The sequence below is a fragment of the Brachyistius frenatus genome, unplaced genomic scaffold (genome assembly GCF_029030835.1).
Source record: "Brachyistius frenatus isolate BFR_SWC_R1_liver_20210118 unplaced genomic scaffold, ASM2903083v1 Contig_27, whole genome shotgun sequence".
Taxonomy (NCBI): Eukaryota; Metazoa; Chordata; class Actinopteri; family Embiotocidae; genus Brachyistius; species Brachyistius frenatus.
This window is the reverse complement of record NW_027210626.1, coordinates 2,398,529-2,415,104: the sequence shown is the minus strand read 5'-3', so window position 1 is coordinate 2,415,104 and position 16,576 is coordinate 2,398,529.

The following is a 16,576-nucleotide window of genomic DNA, read 5'->3' as shown; positions in this document are numbered from 1 at the left end:
TGTTGGACACCTCTTAGAAATGCTTCCATTCAACACAGTCGACATTTACTGAAGACCTCATATAAATAATGACTTTTTACCAAATTCCCAAATTGTGACTCTGTTGCTTAAACCAAACAAATATGGCACATAGCTGCTTACTTGCATATTGTTGCAACTTGGTAAAGGTATTTAAACTTGTTGTTATTGTGGAGTGGATGGAGTTATTTCTCATGCGGGTATTTAGAAGAGTCTGGAGAACAGCAGTGTTGTAAAATGAAATTCTGTTGTTTTCGAGATTGCAGGGAAATTGGATTTCTGAGAAACGAATGGTTACCACCACTCTGACTATGATAATGCTGATATATGAGAGACAAGTTGTGGCTATGGTGCAGCCTCACAGGCAAAACATACACCACAATCCCTTTTCACATCTTCAGAGGAATTTAGAATTTAGAATTAAAGGCACCCTGTGGTAAACATGGCTTATATGGGAAAAAAATAAAATATATTGTTTTGCTTGGGTATCATTTTAGTGTGTATCTTTGCATTTTTCAATTGCAAAAAGTTTTATAGTATTCTAAATTAAAAAAAAAAAAAAAAAAAAGATTCTAATGAGAAAAATGCAACCATTATTTGTTAACTGTTTAGCCTTTACTTTTAGCTATTCTAAACATTTCTGGACAACTTTGAGCGGACCATTTATAAATTATGGTGAGCTAACTATCAACTAACTAATAACTGTGAGCTTACTATTTCAACCATTCAGCTTCTGTTCCATTTCACAACTATATTCACGAACATCCCATTTCAGCTTTTTCATGCTTAGCGAACAATTTCATTGTTTATACAATTAATTTCAACCGTTACCCATTCTTTCAGCTACAAGGTCAAGCGTTTATCCATACTTTTAACACTTTCAACTCTTAATTCATACTAGCTAACAATTATAACGATTAGTTATGTTAACTAATAATTTCCAAACAATTTCATCCATTCCATATTTTTGGCATGTGGTGAATCATAGTTGTATCTAGCAGTTGTGTTTGCTAATGCATGCTTATAGTGAACAATTTCAACTCCTAGCCATCATTTTTGCTAATTTCCAATTGTTTATTAACATTTTTTTGTTTGCTCTTTCATCATTTTATCTATTATCAGAAAACAATTTCATTTGTTTACTGTTTGCTAACCATTTTAAATGTTTATCCAAATGTTTAACTAACAATTGTATCTGTTAGCCAACAACATTCACTATTTGGCCATCACATATCCATTTTAATCATGAATACATTCATCATTGGCTACCTCCTGGGATACTTGTACTTTAAAAATAATACTTAAAATACTTTAAAGTACATAAAGTACTTTAAAAATACTTTAAAAAAAATTAAATTAATTTTTTCTTTTTTTTTAAATTTAAAAAAAACAAAACAAAACAAAAAAAACTGCAGTATTTACTTCTGAAGAGAAAAAAATAAAAGGCGGCACGGTGGTGCAGTGGTTAGCATTTTCGCCTCGCAGCAAAAAGGTTCTGGGTTCGAATCCGGTCCTGGGCCTTTCTGTGCGGAGTTTGCATGTTCTCCCTGTGCTTGCGTGGGTTCTCTCCGGGTTCTCTGGCTTCCTCCCATCATCCAAAAACATGCACCTCAGGTCAGGTTACCTGGCGCCGCACTAGTGGCAGCCTGTTGCAGCAGCTCTCCCCTGAGAGCCCCCCCGCTGTAGCGAAGAAATTTCCCCTCGGGGATTAATAAAGTGAAATAAAAAAAAAATACTCCTGTTTGGGAATCACTGCGGAGCCACACTTATCATGACAACTATTTGATAGATTGCTATACATTTTATAAAGACATTCATGGTCCTAAGAGGTTCAAGCTTATGACTCTGGTTCTCCTCTGACTTTTGCTTCGGCACAATTTAGCACAATTAATCGTCAGCTAAAATTTCACGATTATGAAAGTCTTAGAAGAACATCATTTCATACCACAACATGTTTGATTGATCATATATCACAGAAAGTGCACTGATGTCAAAGTATACCGAGAATCAGGAGATCTTTCCTGCTAAAAGGAAACATTGTAACTCGTGCTCTTTCGCCCTTGTTGCCTTATCCACCCGTACCCCCGTCCATCCTTCTGCCTTGTCAATCAGTAGAAGGAGGAAAAAGTCATTAAATCTCTCTGTTGGCCATATATGTAATTACAGTCTGCCTGTATGTTGCTAAATACGCCCCGGCGCTAGTCTGGTCTCCCTGGTCATGTTTTTTCCTCCCACCGGCCGTGTTTGAAGCCCTTATAATTGGCAGAAGCAGCGTGTCAGGATTAGAGGCTGCTGGTTTGAAACCCCGACACCCCCTTTTCCCCCTCGTGCCTGCCCCCCCAGGCTGACTACCACAACCTTAAACCCTAAAATCCCTCATACCCTTCTTTATGCTCCTTGTATTGTGAGGCTATCATTTTACTGTGTACAAATATGGGACAGTTTATTCAGTACATATCATCCATTAATAGGTATTGGTGCTATTGAAAGGTAAGTCTCCATTAATTTAGCCCTTCTTATTAACTTATTTCATTATTTCCCTCTATTTTAATGCCTAACATTAAACTTTACATGGACAGTCTCAGAATTTTGTTGCTTTTGTGGCCAAATTCAATGTATTCCTTAATGAATGAAAGCAGCCTGGTTCATAATTGAAATATGAAGGCTTACCTAACCTATATCTATAATCGTACATGTTGTTCCTTCCAAACAAAAAGAGAAAAACATGCCCCTATACATCTATAGACTCATACATCCTAACTTCTCTCCATGTATATGAAAACCTAACATGGATCACATTGTTAGGCTTGTTAAGTTTTTTTTTTTACAAGTGTTAATTAAGCTTGTGTATATTTGACTGGTGCCTGCAGGTCGCCTGTGGTCAGCCATCTACCTCTCTCATCTCACTCAACAGTCCTCTTATTCACAACACCCCTCTATAAGTAAAGTCACTTTAAAAAAGAAATAATCTTTTAGAGATGCCAAGCTCATCATTTAAGTTTGACCGTGTTTTCAACCTGAAACTACAATTTTGCATTTAAGTGAAATCATTTTACTTAAAATCCTTGAATGTGTTTGAATTGCAGCATAAAGTTGGTGTGGCATTTTTTTTCTAACAGTGTGACAGGACTACCCCTGTCTCACTGGCAGTAGTAAAACTCTTGTGGGTTTAGACAAATGAAGGTTGCTTGGGCCATCAAAGCATTTAAATTTGAAATGATGGAGCTGATGGTCAGTGATGTCAGCAAAGATGTTGACTTTGTCTGAGTCAGAGCAGTTTCTGGTCAGTGGAGCCCCTAATTTCTCGGTCTGTCCGTCGCTGTCTCCCAGTTTGTGTCTCTCTCTTTTAACCTCTCTTACTCTCACATCATCTCACTCAGTTCTCTCTCACACATCTAAAAACTGCTGCTCTCTCATGCAGGTCAGAGTGCTGACCTGAGCCAACAAAGTATGCATTCATAAATCTAAAATGTGCATTAAATTAAACTGTGCACTGATTTGTATTGCATTCATATTGATGTGTTTACATGTAACATTTTCACTTTTGCCTTCTCTCTTTGCTTTTCTTTCAGCTCTCACTTCGAAAATGAACATTATAAAGGAGTACTAGGTTCTCTTTAATTCATTAATTTTTTGATTAACTGCCTCTTTTTTCTAGGCATTTTTTGAGGGGTTTATGATAAAAACCTCAATTCAAAACATAATGAATTGTATCTCAATGATGATTTTTTTTTTTCTCCCTCGGCTGCATCAGGAGGACATTTCTTTTTTAAACAAAACTGGGAAATGTTAAAGGTTCACGTTACTGACCATGAAGAGGCTTTGCGGTTCACTGCAGCAGCTATGCTAATTTCTTTCTCCTTTTTGGGCCACTACCGTATTTGGCTGCGCACATTATAATGCTGTGACTGTACTTTGTCTGATCAGACAAAAATTGGACCAAGTGTAGGTTTCCCAAAGTTTCCAAGAACCTTGCTATATTTATTCCACAATATACTCAGTTCTGTTCGCCTTTTGACATAAAATCAGAACATGAGAGAATCAATAATTTCCAGATGTCAGCACGATAAAAGTCTCACATGTTGTTGTACATGTCTTAATTAATTCCAAGATGGATATTTGGTTCATTGACAATGTAATTGTAATGTTGAGATGCTTGATGCAAATGCAGTGCAGATGTTGTTGCTGGGGAATGGAGGCTGGTCGAGGTATAATTATGGTAAGGTAAAATGACGCTGTTGATGGTGAATGAAGTCAAATGAAGACGTTGTTGATTGGGGTGTTATTTTCAGTGAGGCCTCTGTATGTGTGCAACACAGACATGTTTTTGAACAGAAGCAGGCGACAAGACAGATGCTGACAAGAGATGTGGGAAAAATATTTAAAGCTCATGTTGTGTCCTTGGTGATAGTCTAAGCAGTGGAAAGATGTTTCCAGCTAGCTCAACCACAGTGTGTGAGCAGTTTAGATAAGAGGTGACCGATGGCCCTGAGCTTCATGGGATAACATCAAAGTATAACACTGTGTTCTGTATTCTACACAAACACATGCATAAATAAGGGGCAACCAAGAACTGTTTTCAGCTCATGCACACTAGCCCCTACCGCCTGTATTCACACCAACTGTAGCCTTTTGAAGGCGTGTCTGAGAGTTAGGACCAGCTAGACTTCTGCACTCCGAAGGTCTAAAACTCAATTTGGTCCTCACAAAGATAGACATACAAGTACACACACATGTTCCACTCCTTTCACTGGTTCACTGAGTAAACATGCAACATGTACGCAGTGAACAAGTCAACACATGCTGCTAACCCCAACAACTTTCCATCAGTAAACGCAGTCTAAGTTGGTCTCCAGTGATGAAAGCTTGGCTAAAGTGGCACATCTTTTAAAAGAGTGCCTTTTGTCACTCTTTCAATAACTGAAGTCATGGTGAAAAACTGTGTGTGACATATGGATAGAGTACTTCCATGTATTTGGTTTACATACAGTGATGAACTGTGCTTAGATCAGGCTGAACTCACGCTCAACTTCGATCCTGCTTCATTTACCTCCCTATAGTGAAAAAACGGCACACTTCTTTATAAAAGATTTTTCTGTTTGATTCTGATTAAACTAATGTGTAGTTTGTTGTTGTAAAATTAAAGATCAAGGTGAAATGAGAAAACTGAGGGGAGTTATCATATGAAACAATAGTAAAAGGGACTTTTCAAGTTCAGCTGAAGAACATCAAGCCTTAATGTGTGATATAATACAACGTACGTTGAAAGAAAGAGTGCAACTTCTTTAATTGAATCACGGTGCTAATGACACATCATAGTCAGTGTTAAAAGTGACTAGTGTTCATTGTTCGTCACCAGGAATCTATGTCATTACGTGAACACCACAACAATTTAAATGAACTTCCTTTTCATGACATGCCCGCTGCTAAAACTACCTCCATGTGAGTTCATTTACAGCTCTGAGCCGAAGTGTCCGTGGCCTTTTCACCCTCTCTGCCATGTTCTAGATGGCACGTAGTCTTACGCTACTGTTTTCAATGGACTTTATAAAAACCATTGTAACCATTGGAACAATAGTGAAGTATCTAAAAGGTCTTCTGAATGGGAATGTCTTCATGAAATAAACAGTTGAACAATAAAACACCATGTAATTTCCCCAGTTTCTTTATGTTCACAGAGTAAATATTTCTCTGTCTTTGCACAAGTGAGTCTATGGGTGGGAGCACTGCTGCCAATGAAAGAACATTTCATTTTTAAGTTTATTTTCTGTTTTGTGTTTCTTTATTTTGAGCTTTGTTATTACTGTTTTGTAGTGGAAGCGAAATGGATTGTTATCTGCTATTTTTATTTCTTTGTTTCATTATTCATGAAATCCCTGACTTATTACTTTCCGATTTCCTCACTGTGTGCCACCCCTTTCTCTTTCTTTTTTTTTTTTTTCCATATTTCCCTCAGTGGATTTCCTCTTTCTTCATCTATCATATATTTCTGTTAAACGCTTGTCCCTCAGTGTTTCCACTTGTTCTCTGTTACTCTGCATTCACCCCCCCCACCCCCGACCCTACCCAAAGGCCAACGCCCCCCCACCCCAGACATCTGTCTCACCGCAGCACAGAGCTACGGTGTGACACCGCGCTATAAATATGAGCGCACATAGACACGCACAAACACGTACACACAAATACTATAAATACCATCTCTGTGCAAAACACACTGCTGCAGTATAAATATTTAAGTATAAATGTGTAATGAATTTATTGATATGTTGCCCATGCCAGCAGGCACTGTTTTGAACCGCAGAGTGGTAAACCAGTGTGGTGGGATTGAAGTGGTGCTGAGGGATTGTGGGAACGCATGTTCCGAGTTAAGCAGCTGACCAATCGGTGGGCTGGAAGCTGGAAGCCGCATCACAGAAAGAGCTACTGATCAGTACCAGTCTTCACAGCCATCCATCTTACTCTTTTGCTCTTTCTCACTGGCTTACTCTTTTCACCATACTCTTTTCCTGTCTTTATCCCTCTTCTTCCTTCTTTCCTGCAGTGTTTTTAACTGGTATAAAATAATTATTTTTCTATCTTATTTACTCTTTCTTTGTCTAATCCAGCTTTTGATTCCTTTTAATGTACCATACACTGTCATTGTCACGTAGTTTTTCTCCTGTCTTTACCCCTCAATCAGTCTTTTTCCTTCACACATCTTCCTGCTGAGATTTTTTTAATTGATGGTTGCACATGGGCACTAAAACCGGGTGTCTTATTTATGAATGAGAATTTCTTTGAAAATGTGTGCCAAATAAGATAAAAGTTTCTCAATGCTTGATTTTTCCAGATTCACTGACTTTTGTAAATTAGTAGGTTTTCCGAAACGCAAGCAACATCTAAACCAAATTCATTTGTGTCTATGGCCCTCATTTAACAGTCCCTGTTATTTCTTCACTGGTACTGAACGCTTCATAACTTCACTTCTTTCATGCGTGACTTTTTTTTTTTTTTTTTTTTACTTGACTGTGATGCCTTTGTTCAAGTGGATAAATCAACCAGATACTAAAGAGAGTCCTATGATTGAAAAGCTTGATCCCTCAGATGGAGGAAAAGAACAAACGGACATTTCAGTTTTTGTACTGTACAGATTGATTCAGTTTGGTACAAACAAACAAAGGAAACCTACTCTCACAGTGGCTTTTGTGATTTTAGTTTTATGGGGAGTAGCCTGTATCACTTCCTTTTGATAATAATCTTGATTAATCCTGTTGTTTGTTCAATGAAATTGTTCCCATGTCCTGATTTCCTTCCTTAGTAGTAGCTGTTTCACTCTAGTAACTATTAACCACATGGATAAGAATCTTAGTGCAGATTTTGAGAAACACCTCTTTTGTGCAACGAGCGGTGTGGAAACGTTTAGTTCTAATGCAAAATTAGTAAAAGAAACATTGCTTTAAGTCCACCATTTAATATTATAGGCTAAATTAGAATTCACTAGATGGACATTAGACTAAACTCCAACTAAATGCATTAGCTTTTATCTAACTAAGTAGACCACATAGAAATTTGTAATGTATTTCTCAGTGATCAATAGAAAGTTGCTTACAGGGCTTTAAGAGTTGAAAATAGAAGCCAGAACAAAACTTTTATTGTTACTTCAAAGGAAACCATGACAAATGTGTTTTCTCTCCAGGATACCAAGGGAGGCTGTGGCTCAGATGGTAGAGTGGGTTGCACACTAATCAGAAGGTTGGTGGTTCAATCCCCAGATCCTCCTGTCCACATGCCCAAGCGTCCTTGAGCAAGACACTGAACCCTAAGTTGCTCCCGATGGTGTCCCATCGGTGTGTGAATGTGTTCCTGATGGCAGCACCTTGCATGGTGATCTGTCTCATTAGTGTGTGAATGGGAAAACCATGTTAAAGTGCTTTGAGACCAAAAGGTGATAAAGCGCTATACAAGTATTTACCATGTTAATGGCAACAGATGTTCAAATGTTCAGTCCTGTACGAGGCTTTTGTGGGACTTTTATCGATTAGATCTTCAACTACAACATTTGAATCCAGAGATATGTCAACAGATAAAAAGAGGCACTGAGAAATTATTGATTGTATTAACTGCATAATGGATGTGAATATAAGCCACATGGCAGTGGAGTAATTTACAGATTTGTTCATTATCTTACTTTGATTGCATGATGACACAATGATTGAGGGAAGTTGGAAACTTTCTTGTCCCCCCACCACACTGGACTCAAGGCAGCCACTTACCTGAGACAAATCTCCTCTGTCCTTCCTCTCCAGCATTTGGTATTCAACCAGACCGTCATATCCACCCTTGAATGGTTGGATGTCTCAGGCTCTCCATATTCTCAAAGTGCATCAGAAGGTGACAGTTCACTCCTATCAGATGACAAGAAAAGGATTAGTGTCTAAAGCACTCTCCATGATGAGTGCTCCAGAAGGTACAATTCTCATTGCTGCTGCTATGGTGATGACACGCTGCTATTCTTGTGACAATCTGACAATCAAGTCAAGGCATGCATCACACAGTAGCTTGCCTGGAAGACATTTTGGAGACGTTAGGCACCACCTCCGCCTAGATTAAAATGTAATTGTGTTTTTTATGGGGAAGCCATGCTCACACTGACACCTGCATTCATCACTAGCTATTCTGTGGTAAAGCCATCTCCATCAGCAGGGTACCTTGATGTGACTCTGGACAATAAACTTCTATTTTCTGCAAAAATTTCAGCAGTAGCCTGTGTAGATGTCAACAACATCAGGAACATAGGGACATATATGAATGGATTGAATCTCAGAGATAATAGAGGAGTAGTGGAGAAACAAGCTGTTTTCTGATTTCTGATTTCCTCAACTTTCATGTCAACCTTTAACTGTGCTTTTTCTAGCTTTCTTGTGTTTCCCATTGTGTTTCTCTTCTCTTCTCTCACTCTACTCAACCAAATCCTTCTGTCATCCCATTTACCCTGCCCTGACCTCCTCTCTTCCTCATCTCTCATCAGCTCTCACTCCCTGTGTTCTCTCAAAGCCACATCCCTCGGTCCTTCTTCCAGCTCTAATCATCCGAGGTCACTGTGTTTGTTTCTGATTTTGGTTTCTGCCTGTATAAAAGGGTGTGTATGTGTGTGTATGTGTGTGTATGTGAGTGTATGCGAGTGCATATCTGTGCAAGAGAAGCTTGACTGTCATGAAAACAAATAAAGACACTGTTGTCATATCCATCCATTTGTCAGTCCATTTCTGTGTTTACCTTTGAGCACTGAGGGTCGTCATATTGTTAAAGCTTATTTCAGGGTGCCCACTCCACCTCTCTCTATCACTCCCTGTCACTTTTTATCCTTTCTCTTCTGTGTGTGCTTTTTTCTATCCTCTTTCACTTCATGCTTGTTTTTTTGCTTCTCTCCATTTTTCTCCATCTTTCATTCCTCCTTCTCTTTCTCACTTGCCCTCCTCCCCCTTTGCCTTCTCTCCCTTTTTCTGCCCAAAGTTCTGCAGCCCAGCTGGCATGGTTTTCTGGTGGTGTAGTAAAATATAAATATAATAAGGACGTTTTTGAGCTGGTGAATCCATTCTGAGCAGAGAAACATCACCACAGAGCCCACAGATGTGGCACATACTCAGGAGAGAGAGAGAGAGAGGAGGGGGGAGGGGGGGAGAGAAAAAAAAAACCCTCATTTGACATTGAGAGAGTGCAGCAGGAGCACTCGGCTGCATTATTGTTGGCAATACCACGCTACTGGACTTGTTATTAGGACACTTCATACAAATCTGACTTAGGGCTATGTCGACAATTTTACCCTCCAATCTCTGAGTCTCACTCAGTCCTCAAGTCTTATTTTTAAGACTTGTCTATGTCATTAATAAATATGCCATTCAACTGCAATTATAAGGATCAAAGGGAAGTTTGACTACTTCTGTCTGGGGTAGAAATCAGATTCTTCTTTTGCATAAATAGAGTATTATATTGTGGCAGTGTTCATTCCTGGTCAGCAAAATTAATTCCACTTCTCTTCGTATCACTTCTTTTCAAATCAAACAATGTGTTAGTTTTAAATTAACACCTAAATAATTATTATGATCACACAAGTAAGACAACTATTGTGTGAATCTATTTTGTTCTACAGTATTATTTTTTTTTAATAGTCTGAAGGACAGAAATATTCTGAGACGCAGTATGTGTCTATGCATGTCTATATAAAAGTGGCGTCGCTCGCTAGTTTGTGAACTGTCATTATGAAGCCTCCAGTTCGGATTACGGCCGCCGCCATCTTGCTTGTTCGGATCGGTTTGGAGCCAGAAGTGAGCATATTTGAACAAGCTGGGGTGGAAACCTGACTGCACAGGCCTGTCAATCAAACAATCAATCAAACAATCAAACACGGCTTGTTGAGGCCTATTTTCTAATTAATGAAGAGATTATTTTCAGATGGCTTGCCAGACTGAAAGAGGGACTTTAGCTAACAACACCATGAGTACTAGTGGTACAAATGTTCTGACTTTAGAGTTCATGAGACAAGTTGAATGGCAGTCTATGCAGACAGAGGCTTTTTGGAGCCAACCCCTAGAGGCATTTGGTGGTATTGCAGCTTAAGGCACATTGGCCTAATTTTTTAAACCCAGAAGCTCTATCCACTTTTATACACAGTCAATGGCCTATAGGCCTACACATTAGTGTGTTGCATAATAAAAAAAAAATAAAAAAAATAAAAATCAATCATGATTGATTGTGTGTTGTATAAGATTGTTTTCTTGCAATAGTGCAAATTTGTATGCATTTATTGCTAAATTAAATGTTGCATTTTAACTTCCACTGCATGTGTGTGTGTGTGTGTGTGTCTGTGTATGTTTGATGACCTATGGCCGATGCTACCTGCAATTGTATGCTTTTATTTATGTGCACTGGTGCGTGTAAGTGTGTGTCTCCATGCATACAGTATGTGTTTAATGTCAGAGCACAATGTTCCCTACTTCAGTCCCCTGGGCAGCTCTTTGTTTGCTTTAGCTGTGCGGTGGCTATCCTAGCCCGCTAACTCCAAGATACTTTTAGCTTGTGCTCCACTTTTATATCATCCTGCTTTTATTTTCCTTCTGTCTGCTCTCTGACCAAACATGCAGCACTGAACTGGCCTTTAGCAAGACTAGTGCCGGTGCCACTCTTAGCCGTTGACAGACAGATTTGGTCATTGTGGTTTTCACTGGCTGCCATGTTAGCCCCAGCTTAGCTGCTAAACTGCACCGGCCAAGTGGCACTCGCTGCCAAAAATGTATAGAAAAAAAAATGCGCAAAGACTTTATTGCAGCACATCCAGGAAGTTTAATCTCCTTGTCTTGGAAGATTAAGGCCCACAGCGTTTCAGACAGAACCGGTCTGGTGCTTCGAAGCCTGGTGCATAAAGACATAGTGTTAGGTGTTTATTGTGGTCTGGGGTTGGACGCCGGAGTGTGTGGAGGGACAGAGGGAGGAGGAGGAGGAGGAAGAGGGATGGTGGTTTTAGCCACCAGCTGTTGTTACCTTGAGCATAACGTCCTTTAACCCCCATTACAGCAAACCACCACAAGCCACAAACACGCTAGCTTCCACTGAGTGGAAAACAACCCAAATTCACTTGTTTACTAGCTAATGTGCCGTTTGCTGCCTCTTACTCATTTAAACCCTCCCTTCTCTGTCTTTGATCAACTTTTTAATTCACATCTTGCTCCCTCCATTCCCTGTCCTCGTTCTCTGATATAGTTTCCTTTGTACAGTTTTCTCACCCTCTCTCATTATCTCTCTGTCTTTCTGTGTAATCATTTTTCACATCCTCTCAATCGTTCTCTTTTCATCTCCTTCTAAGCATTTTCTTTCATCTGTGTCTTCCTCCTTTTGCCCCACTCAGAGCCTTTGTTGGTTAAGGCCCTGGGTATGCGTGGGTAACCCCGATGCCCATGTGAAGGCTGTGGACTCTTCGAGCCTCAGTGTCAGCAGATGAAAGCCGAGGGAGATTTTGGGGCTGGCACCCATCTCCCTCTGTCCTGCCACCATGGCCTCTTATTTCACAGAGAAAATTAATAACTTTAACAAACATCAATGAGCGAGGGCCTGATGCTTGGTTGGCTCGTCGGCTGGCCTGGTGGATGTGTGTGAGTGTATCTGTGAGCATGTGTACTGTGAACACATGCCTGGATATGTGAGTCTCTGCTTGTATGTTTATGGTCCTGCATGCATGTGCATGTGTTTGAGCTCATACCTTACAGTATGTAAGCAATTTTAGTAGTGCTGAAAGAGGCTGACGGGAATAGTGCACAGCATTTGACAGGTTGATAAATAGTAACAGAAAAATAAGATTTTGTGTGTGTGTGTGTGTGTGTGTGTGTGTGTGTGTGTGTGTGTGTGTGTGTGTGTGTGTGTGTGTGTGTGTGTGTGTGTGTGTGTGTGTGTGTGTGTGTGTGTGTGTGTGTTTAAGGGGGGGTGTCGGGCTCCACTTTGGTTTGATCTGATCAGATTGGTGTCTGCTTGAAAGGCCGTAGTGTCCTTTCTTGAGGCCAAGAGGAACTGAAAGATGGATGGATGAAGGGAGGGATGGATGGATGGGAGAATGTGACCACTTCTGAAGCATTGTCGACAGCCACGCTGTATAGGCAGCGGGCCTGCCTGCAGCCACGCCTGTATTTATGATCTTCAAAGGAAGGATGATACACACACACTCACGCACACCCACAAAATGCTGATAGTTACAGGAAAACACATGCTTGTGCAAATGTGGGTACTCACAAATTTGCATGTAGATTTGAAAAAATACAAACCTTTGTACACATGTGGAAAAAGATACATTCATCCATCCATTATCTATACCCTCTCCTGTACAGGGTCACAGGGTTGGTTACACCCTGCACAGGCCACCAGTCCATCACAGGGTCAACAGAGAAAGTCAGACAACATTTCATGCTCACATTTACACCAACAGCCAAGTTAGAATCAGCAAACAACCTGAAACACATGTTTCTGGACTGTGAAAGGAAGCAAACCCACACAGGCACAGAGAGAACCTACAAACTCCATACGAACAGTCCGAGCCGACCAGTAGGTTCAAATTGCAAACCTTCAGGCTGTGAGACGACCGTGCAAACCAAAACCAAAAAAGCAGCCTTTAATGAAGCAAACAAAAGTATCAGGACTCATGTGATGTATGTAAAGGCTCTGATCAACTGAAAACTGAAAACTGAAATGCTGTCTATTGTTGAGCTGTCAACTGGCTGCACTCATGCAGTGCCATTAACCAGAGAGCAGTGCAAAGCTCCTATACCAACATCTACAAGTGTACATCTGTTCCTTAGTAGCAGTTTGGGGTTCAGTGTCTTGCTCAAGAACAGTTAGAGACTGGAGGAACCATATGTAACCACCAAGCCTTGGAGTGGTTTGATGTTGTGGGAAAATACAGAATGCTTTCCCACTTTATTGCAGAATTACATTTACATCAGAAAATCAATGCCACTCTCATTTCTGTATGTTGAATATGAAGCCTCCCCCTGCAGCAAAGTCCATTTTAAACTAACTAATTTGTTTCAGTGTAAACAAGGCAAGTTGTTGTTTTACAACGGGTCACGTGTTGGACTATTTCTTGGCCAGGAGCTCCGAAGTCCTTTCACCATGAGGTTGTAAACAGCAGGTGGAGCTACTAGTCCCCGCAAAGATATTTACTTTATTCGATTAAACTTGGGAGTCAGACAATTTTATGCCAAACCCTCTGAATTTAGTGCTTGCAGCATTCCAAGGCTCACAAGAACAAATGTGAACAACGACCATGGCCGACAGCGACAAACTTGTTGGCAAGCTGTATATGAAAATTTGCAACATCAGCAGAGTTTAATTGGATACATGTAACATAAGAAAATGAACAACAGATAAAAGAGACTGTCAGACACAACATTTTATATCAATTTAGTCAGAACGTTACTCACAATATCAGTCTCACCACACTTAATGTTAATGTTTGAGATTGTGTCCTTTGAATTTGTTAAGGGATTCATAGTTTTGACTTCCAAAGCGGTTCCATCATACTTTTTCAGGTACGAGGTGACTCCTAGTTAAATCTAATACCGGAATAGTCCGGCATCTAACCTGAAAACACATAACCTCTCTTATGCCAGACTTAACTAACAAGATGCACTGTTAGCTACTGAGCTTTAGCGGTGCTGATAGGTGGGTTCTGTAACCTTCGGATGGAACCAGGCTGCAACACCAAAGTGTGTAGTACACCTGTCAGTCCACGACAGGATCCATGTCAGTGTCACATTTTGCCTTGTCACTTGGTTTAGGAAAAAATGACTTGGCAAGGGTTAGGCACAATAACTACTTGGTTGGGGACAGGAAAAGATCATGGTTTGGATTAAAATAAGTCATTTTACAATGTATATCACGCAAGTTACTTTACATACTTTATGTAAGTTGAATACGTAATGCAGGTAACTTTTATTAAAGGCTTTCTCACGGATTCAAACTCCGGTCCCCTGGGCGTAAGTCCTTGGTTTTATCCTTACAACCGCCCCTAACCTACCTCCCTCCTCTTTATTACTCTTTATACTTTTTCACATGACCTGTATAAAATTACATCCGTCACATGCTGTCCTTCTTTGAACCTGATCATATATGTGTGTACTTTTCATGCCTACTGACGAGGCAAAACGGGACACTGACACAATATCCTTTAGTGGAATGACGAGAATTACAAGCTTTCGTGTGAAATCAGGCTGCAGGCTGGCTGTTGTCCCTTGTTTCCTGACTTTAAGCAAAGCAACATTGCATCTGACAGTACCTTTTTATTTGCTGGACTGATATGAGATTGGCACTGACCTTCTAAACGTATTGTCCCAACAGTCAAACGATTGCTTTAGTAGTCGAGATGCTTGACCATCTGATGAACTGCCACCTATAGATGTTGCTGAGAGCTCTCAGGCAACTTCTCATTAATGGAGGAGCAAAAGTGGGACTTTGACACATCTGTGTGACTTTACAAGTAAAGTAAGGTACAAGTAGGTCCTCTTCCACAAAGAAGTGGAACTTCATTATCAAAGCCTTTCCACTTTACAAAGCTGGAAACAAATTTGCCAAAACACTGACAGCTCTGACAAATTCTGATTTCTTTTAACTGGTTTGTGTGTTCCATCCCAGGAAAGCTCTAATGAATTTACACAAGTGTCAGTAGAAGTTCTATTTCGGTTAAAAAGGTAAACACAGCTATAGATGGCTGTTTGCTGTATGTGAATCTCTCTCTTTGCCTTTCTCTGTTCCATTAAGAGACTTGAAAAGCGGCTGTGCAGCAAAAATACTTTACGGTGTTTACACTCACAAATAATAAAACATAAATTGTGGAAACCCTAAGTCTTGTACAGTTCAATTCATTCAAAGGAGCCTGCCCTGAGAAACAGCGGTGCGACCACTGATTTTCTGCTGGCAAATATTTGAAGAGCTAATTTGGAGGGGCTGGGTTTGCTGGTGTGTGTGTGTGTGTGTGTGTGTGTGTTTGTGTTTGTGTGTTTGTGTGCGTGTGAGCTATCCTCACGCAGCCAAAGAGCCAGGCAGCCAAAAGTTATTAAATTAAATAGATCCATTTTGTAAAACTGGCATAAAGTTATTAATCTTAGACCGATTGTCACTGATGTAAGTCAGCCCTGCAGTCAAACAATCTGTCAGTCAGTCAATGAGTTATTCAGCCAAGCAATCCTTCATTTAGTCCACCTGCCAAACATCCAGGCAATTAGTCTGTCTCACCCCTGGTAAATTACCCCATTACCCAGCCAGGCACCCAACAGCCAGCCAACCAATAACCCTTGATCTCTTTTGATATTGGAATGCAGCTGGGAGTAAACACTAGTGGCAGCATGGGATTGATTGGTTTAATTGATTGTGCTTGTCTGTTGTTTACAATCTATAACAAAAAAACAAAAAACGAGGTTGTCAGTTTACAGAGCTGTCAAGGGCACAGACAGACAAAGACAACAACTAGAAATGTGAAGTGGCAGCAATGAAGGACAAAGCTTATGTTTGCTGCTCGCCTGCCTGCCAGCGCAGTGTGGACAGGACTCTCCAGTGCGCCCTGTGCCCAAGAGGGGCGGGGTGGGTGGCAGAGTGTAGGGACAGAGGGAGCGAGGGAGAGAGAGAGGAGGGCAGGACTGGCAGGGTGCGGTCTGAAGTGGCAACAGATCGTTTTGGATCACTCAAATCCCTCCAATTCAACTGGAAAGCTACAGCTTGTTGCACGCCGGCCGCATATGGGAAGGGAAAAGGCTTTCAATCCAGAGAGGGCACCAACCAAACAGCGGGCGAACGTGGCTGATGTTGTGACAGTTTCCCAGAGCAAAAGAAAGAGAGGGAGAGAAACCACAACACTGCAACTTGGATATCAGTAACCGCGCTCTCTCTCTTTAACTCTCTCACCCACCAAATCGACTTTGAACCTGTTTGTTTAAATACACGGACTTTACAGCCTGCACACTTACTGTTGATTCTGTAAGGCGGTGGAAGCGAACTTTCTCAATTTGGGTCAAGGTTTTGGAGAAGCTAAAAACTTTTTGGT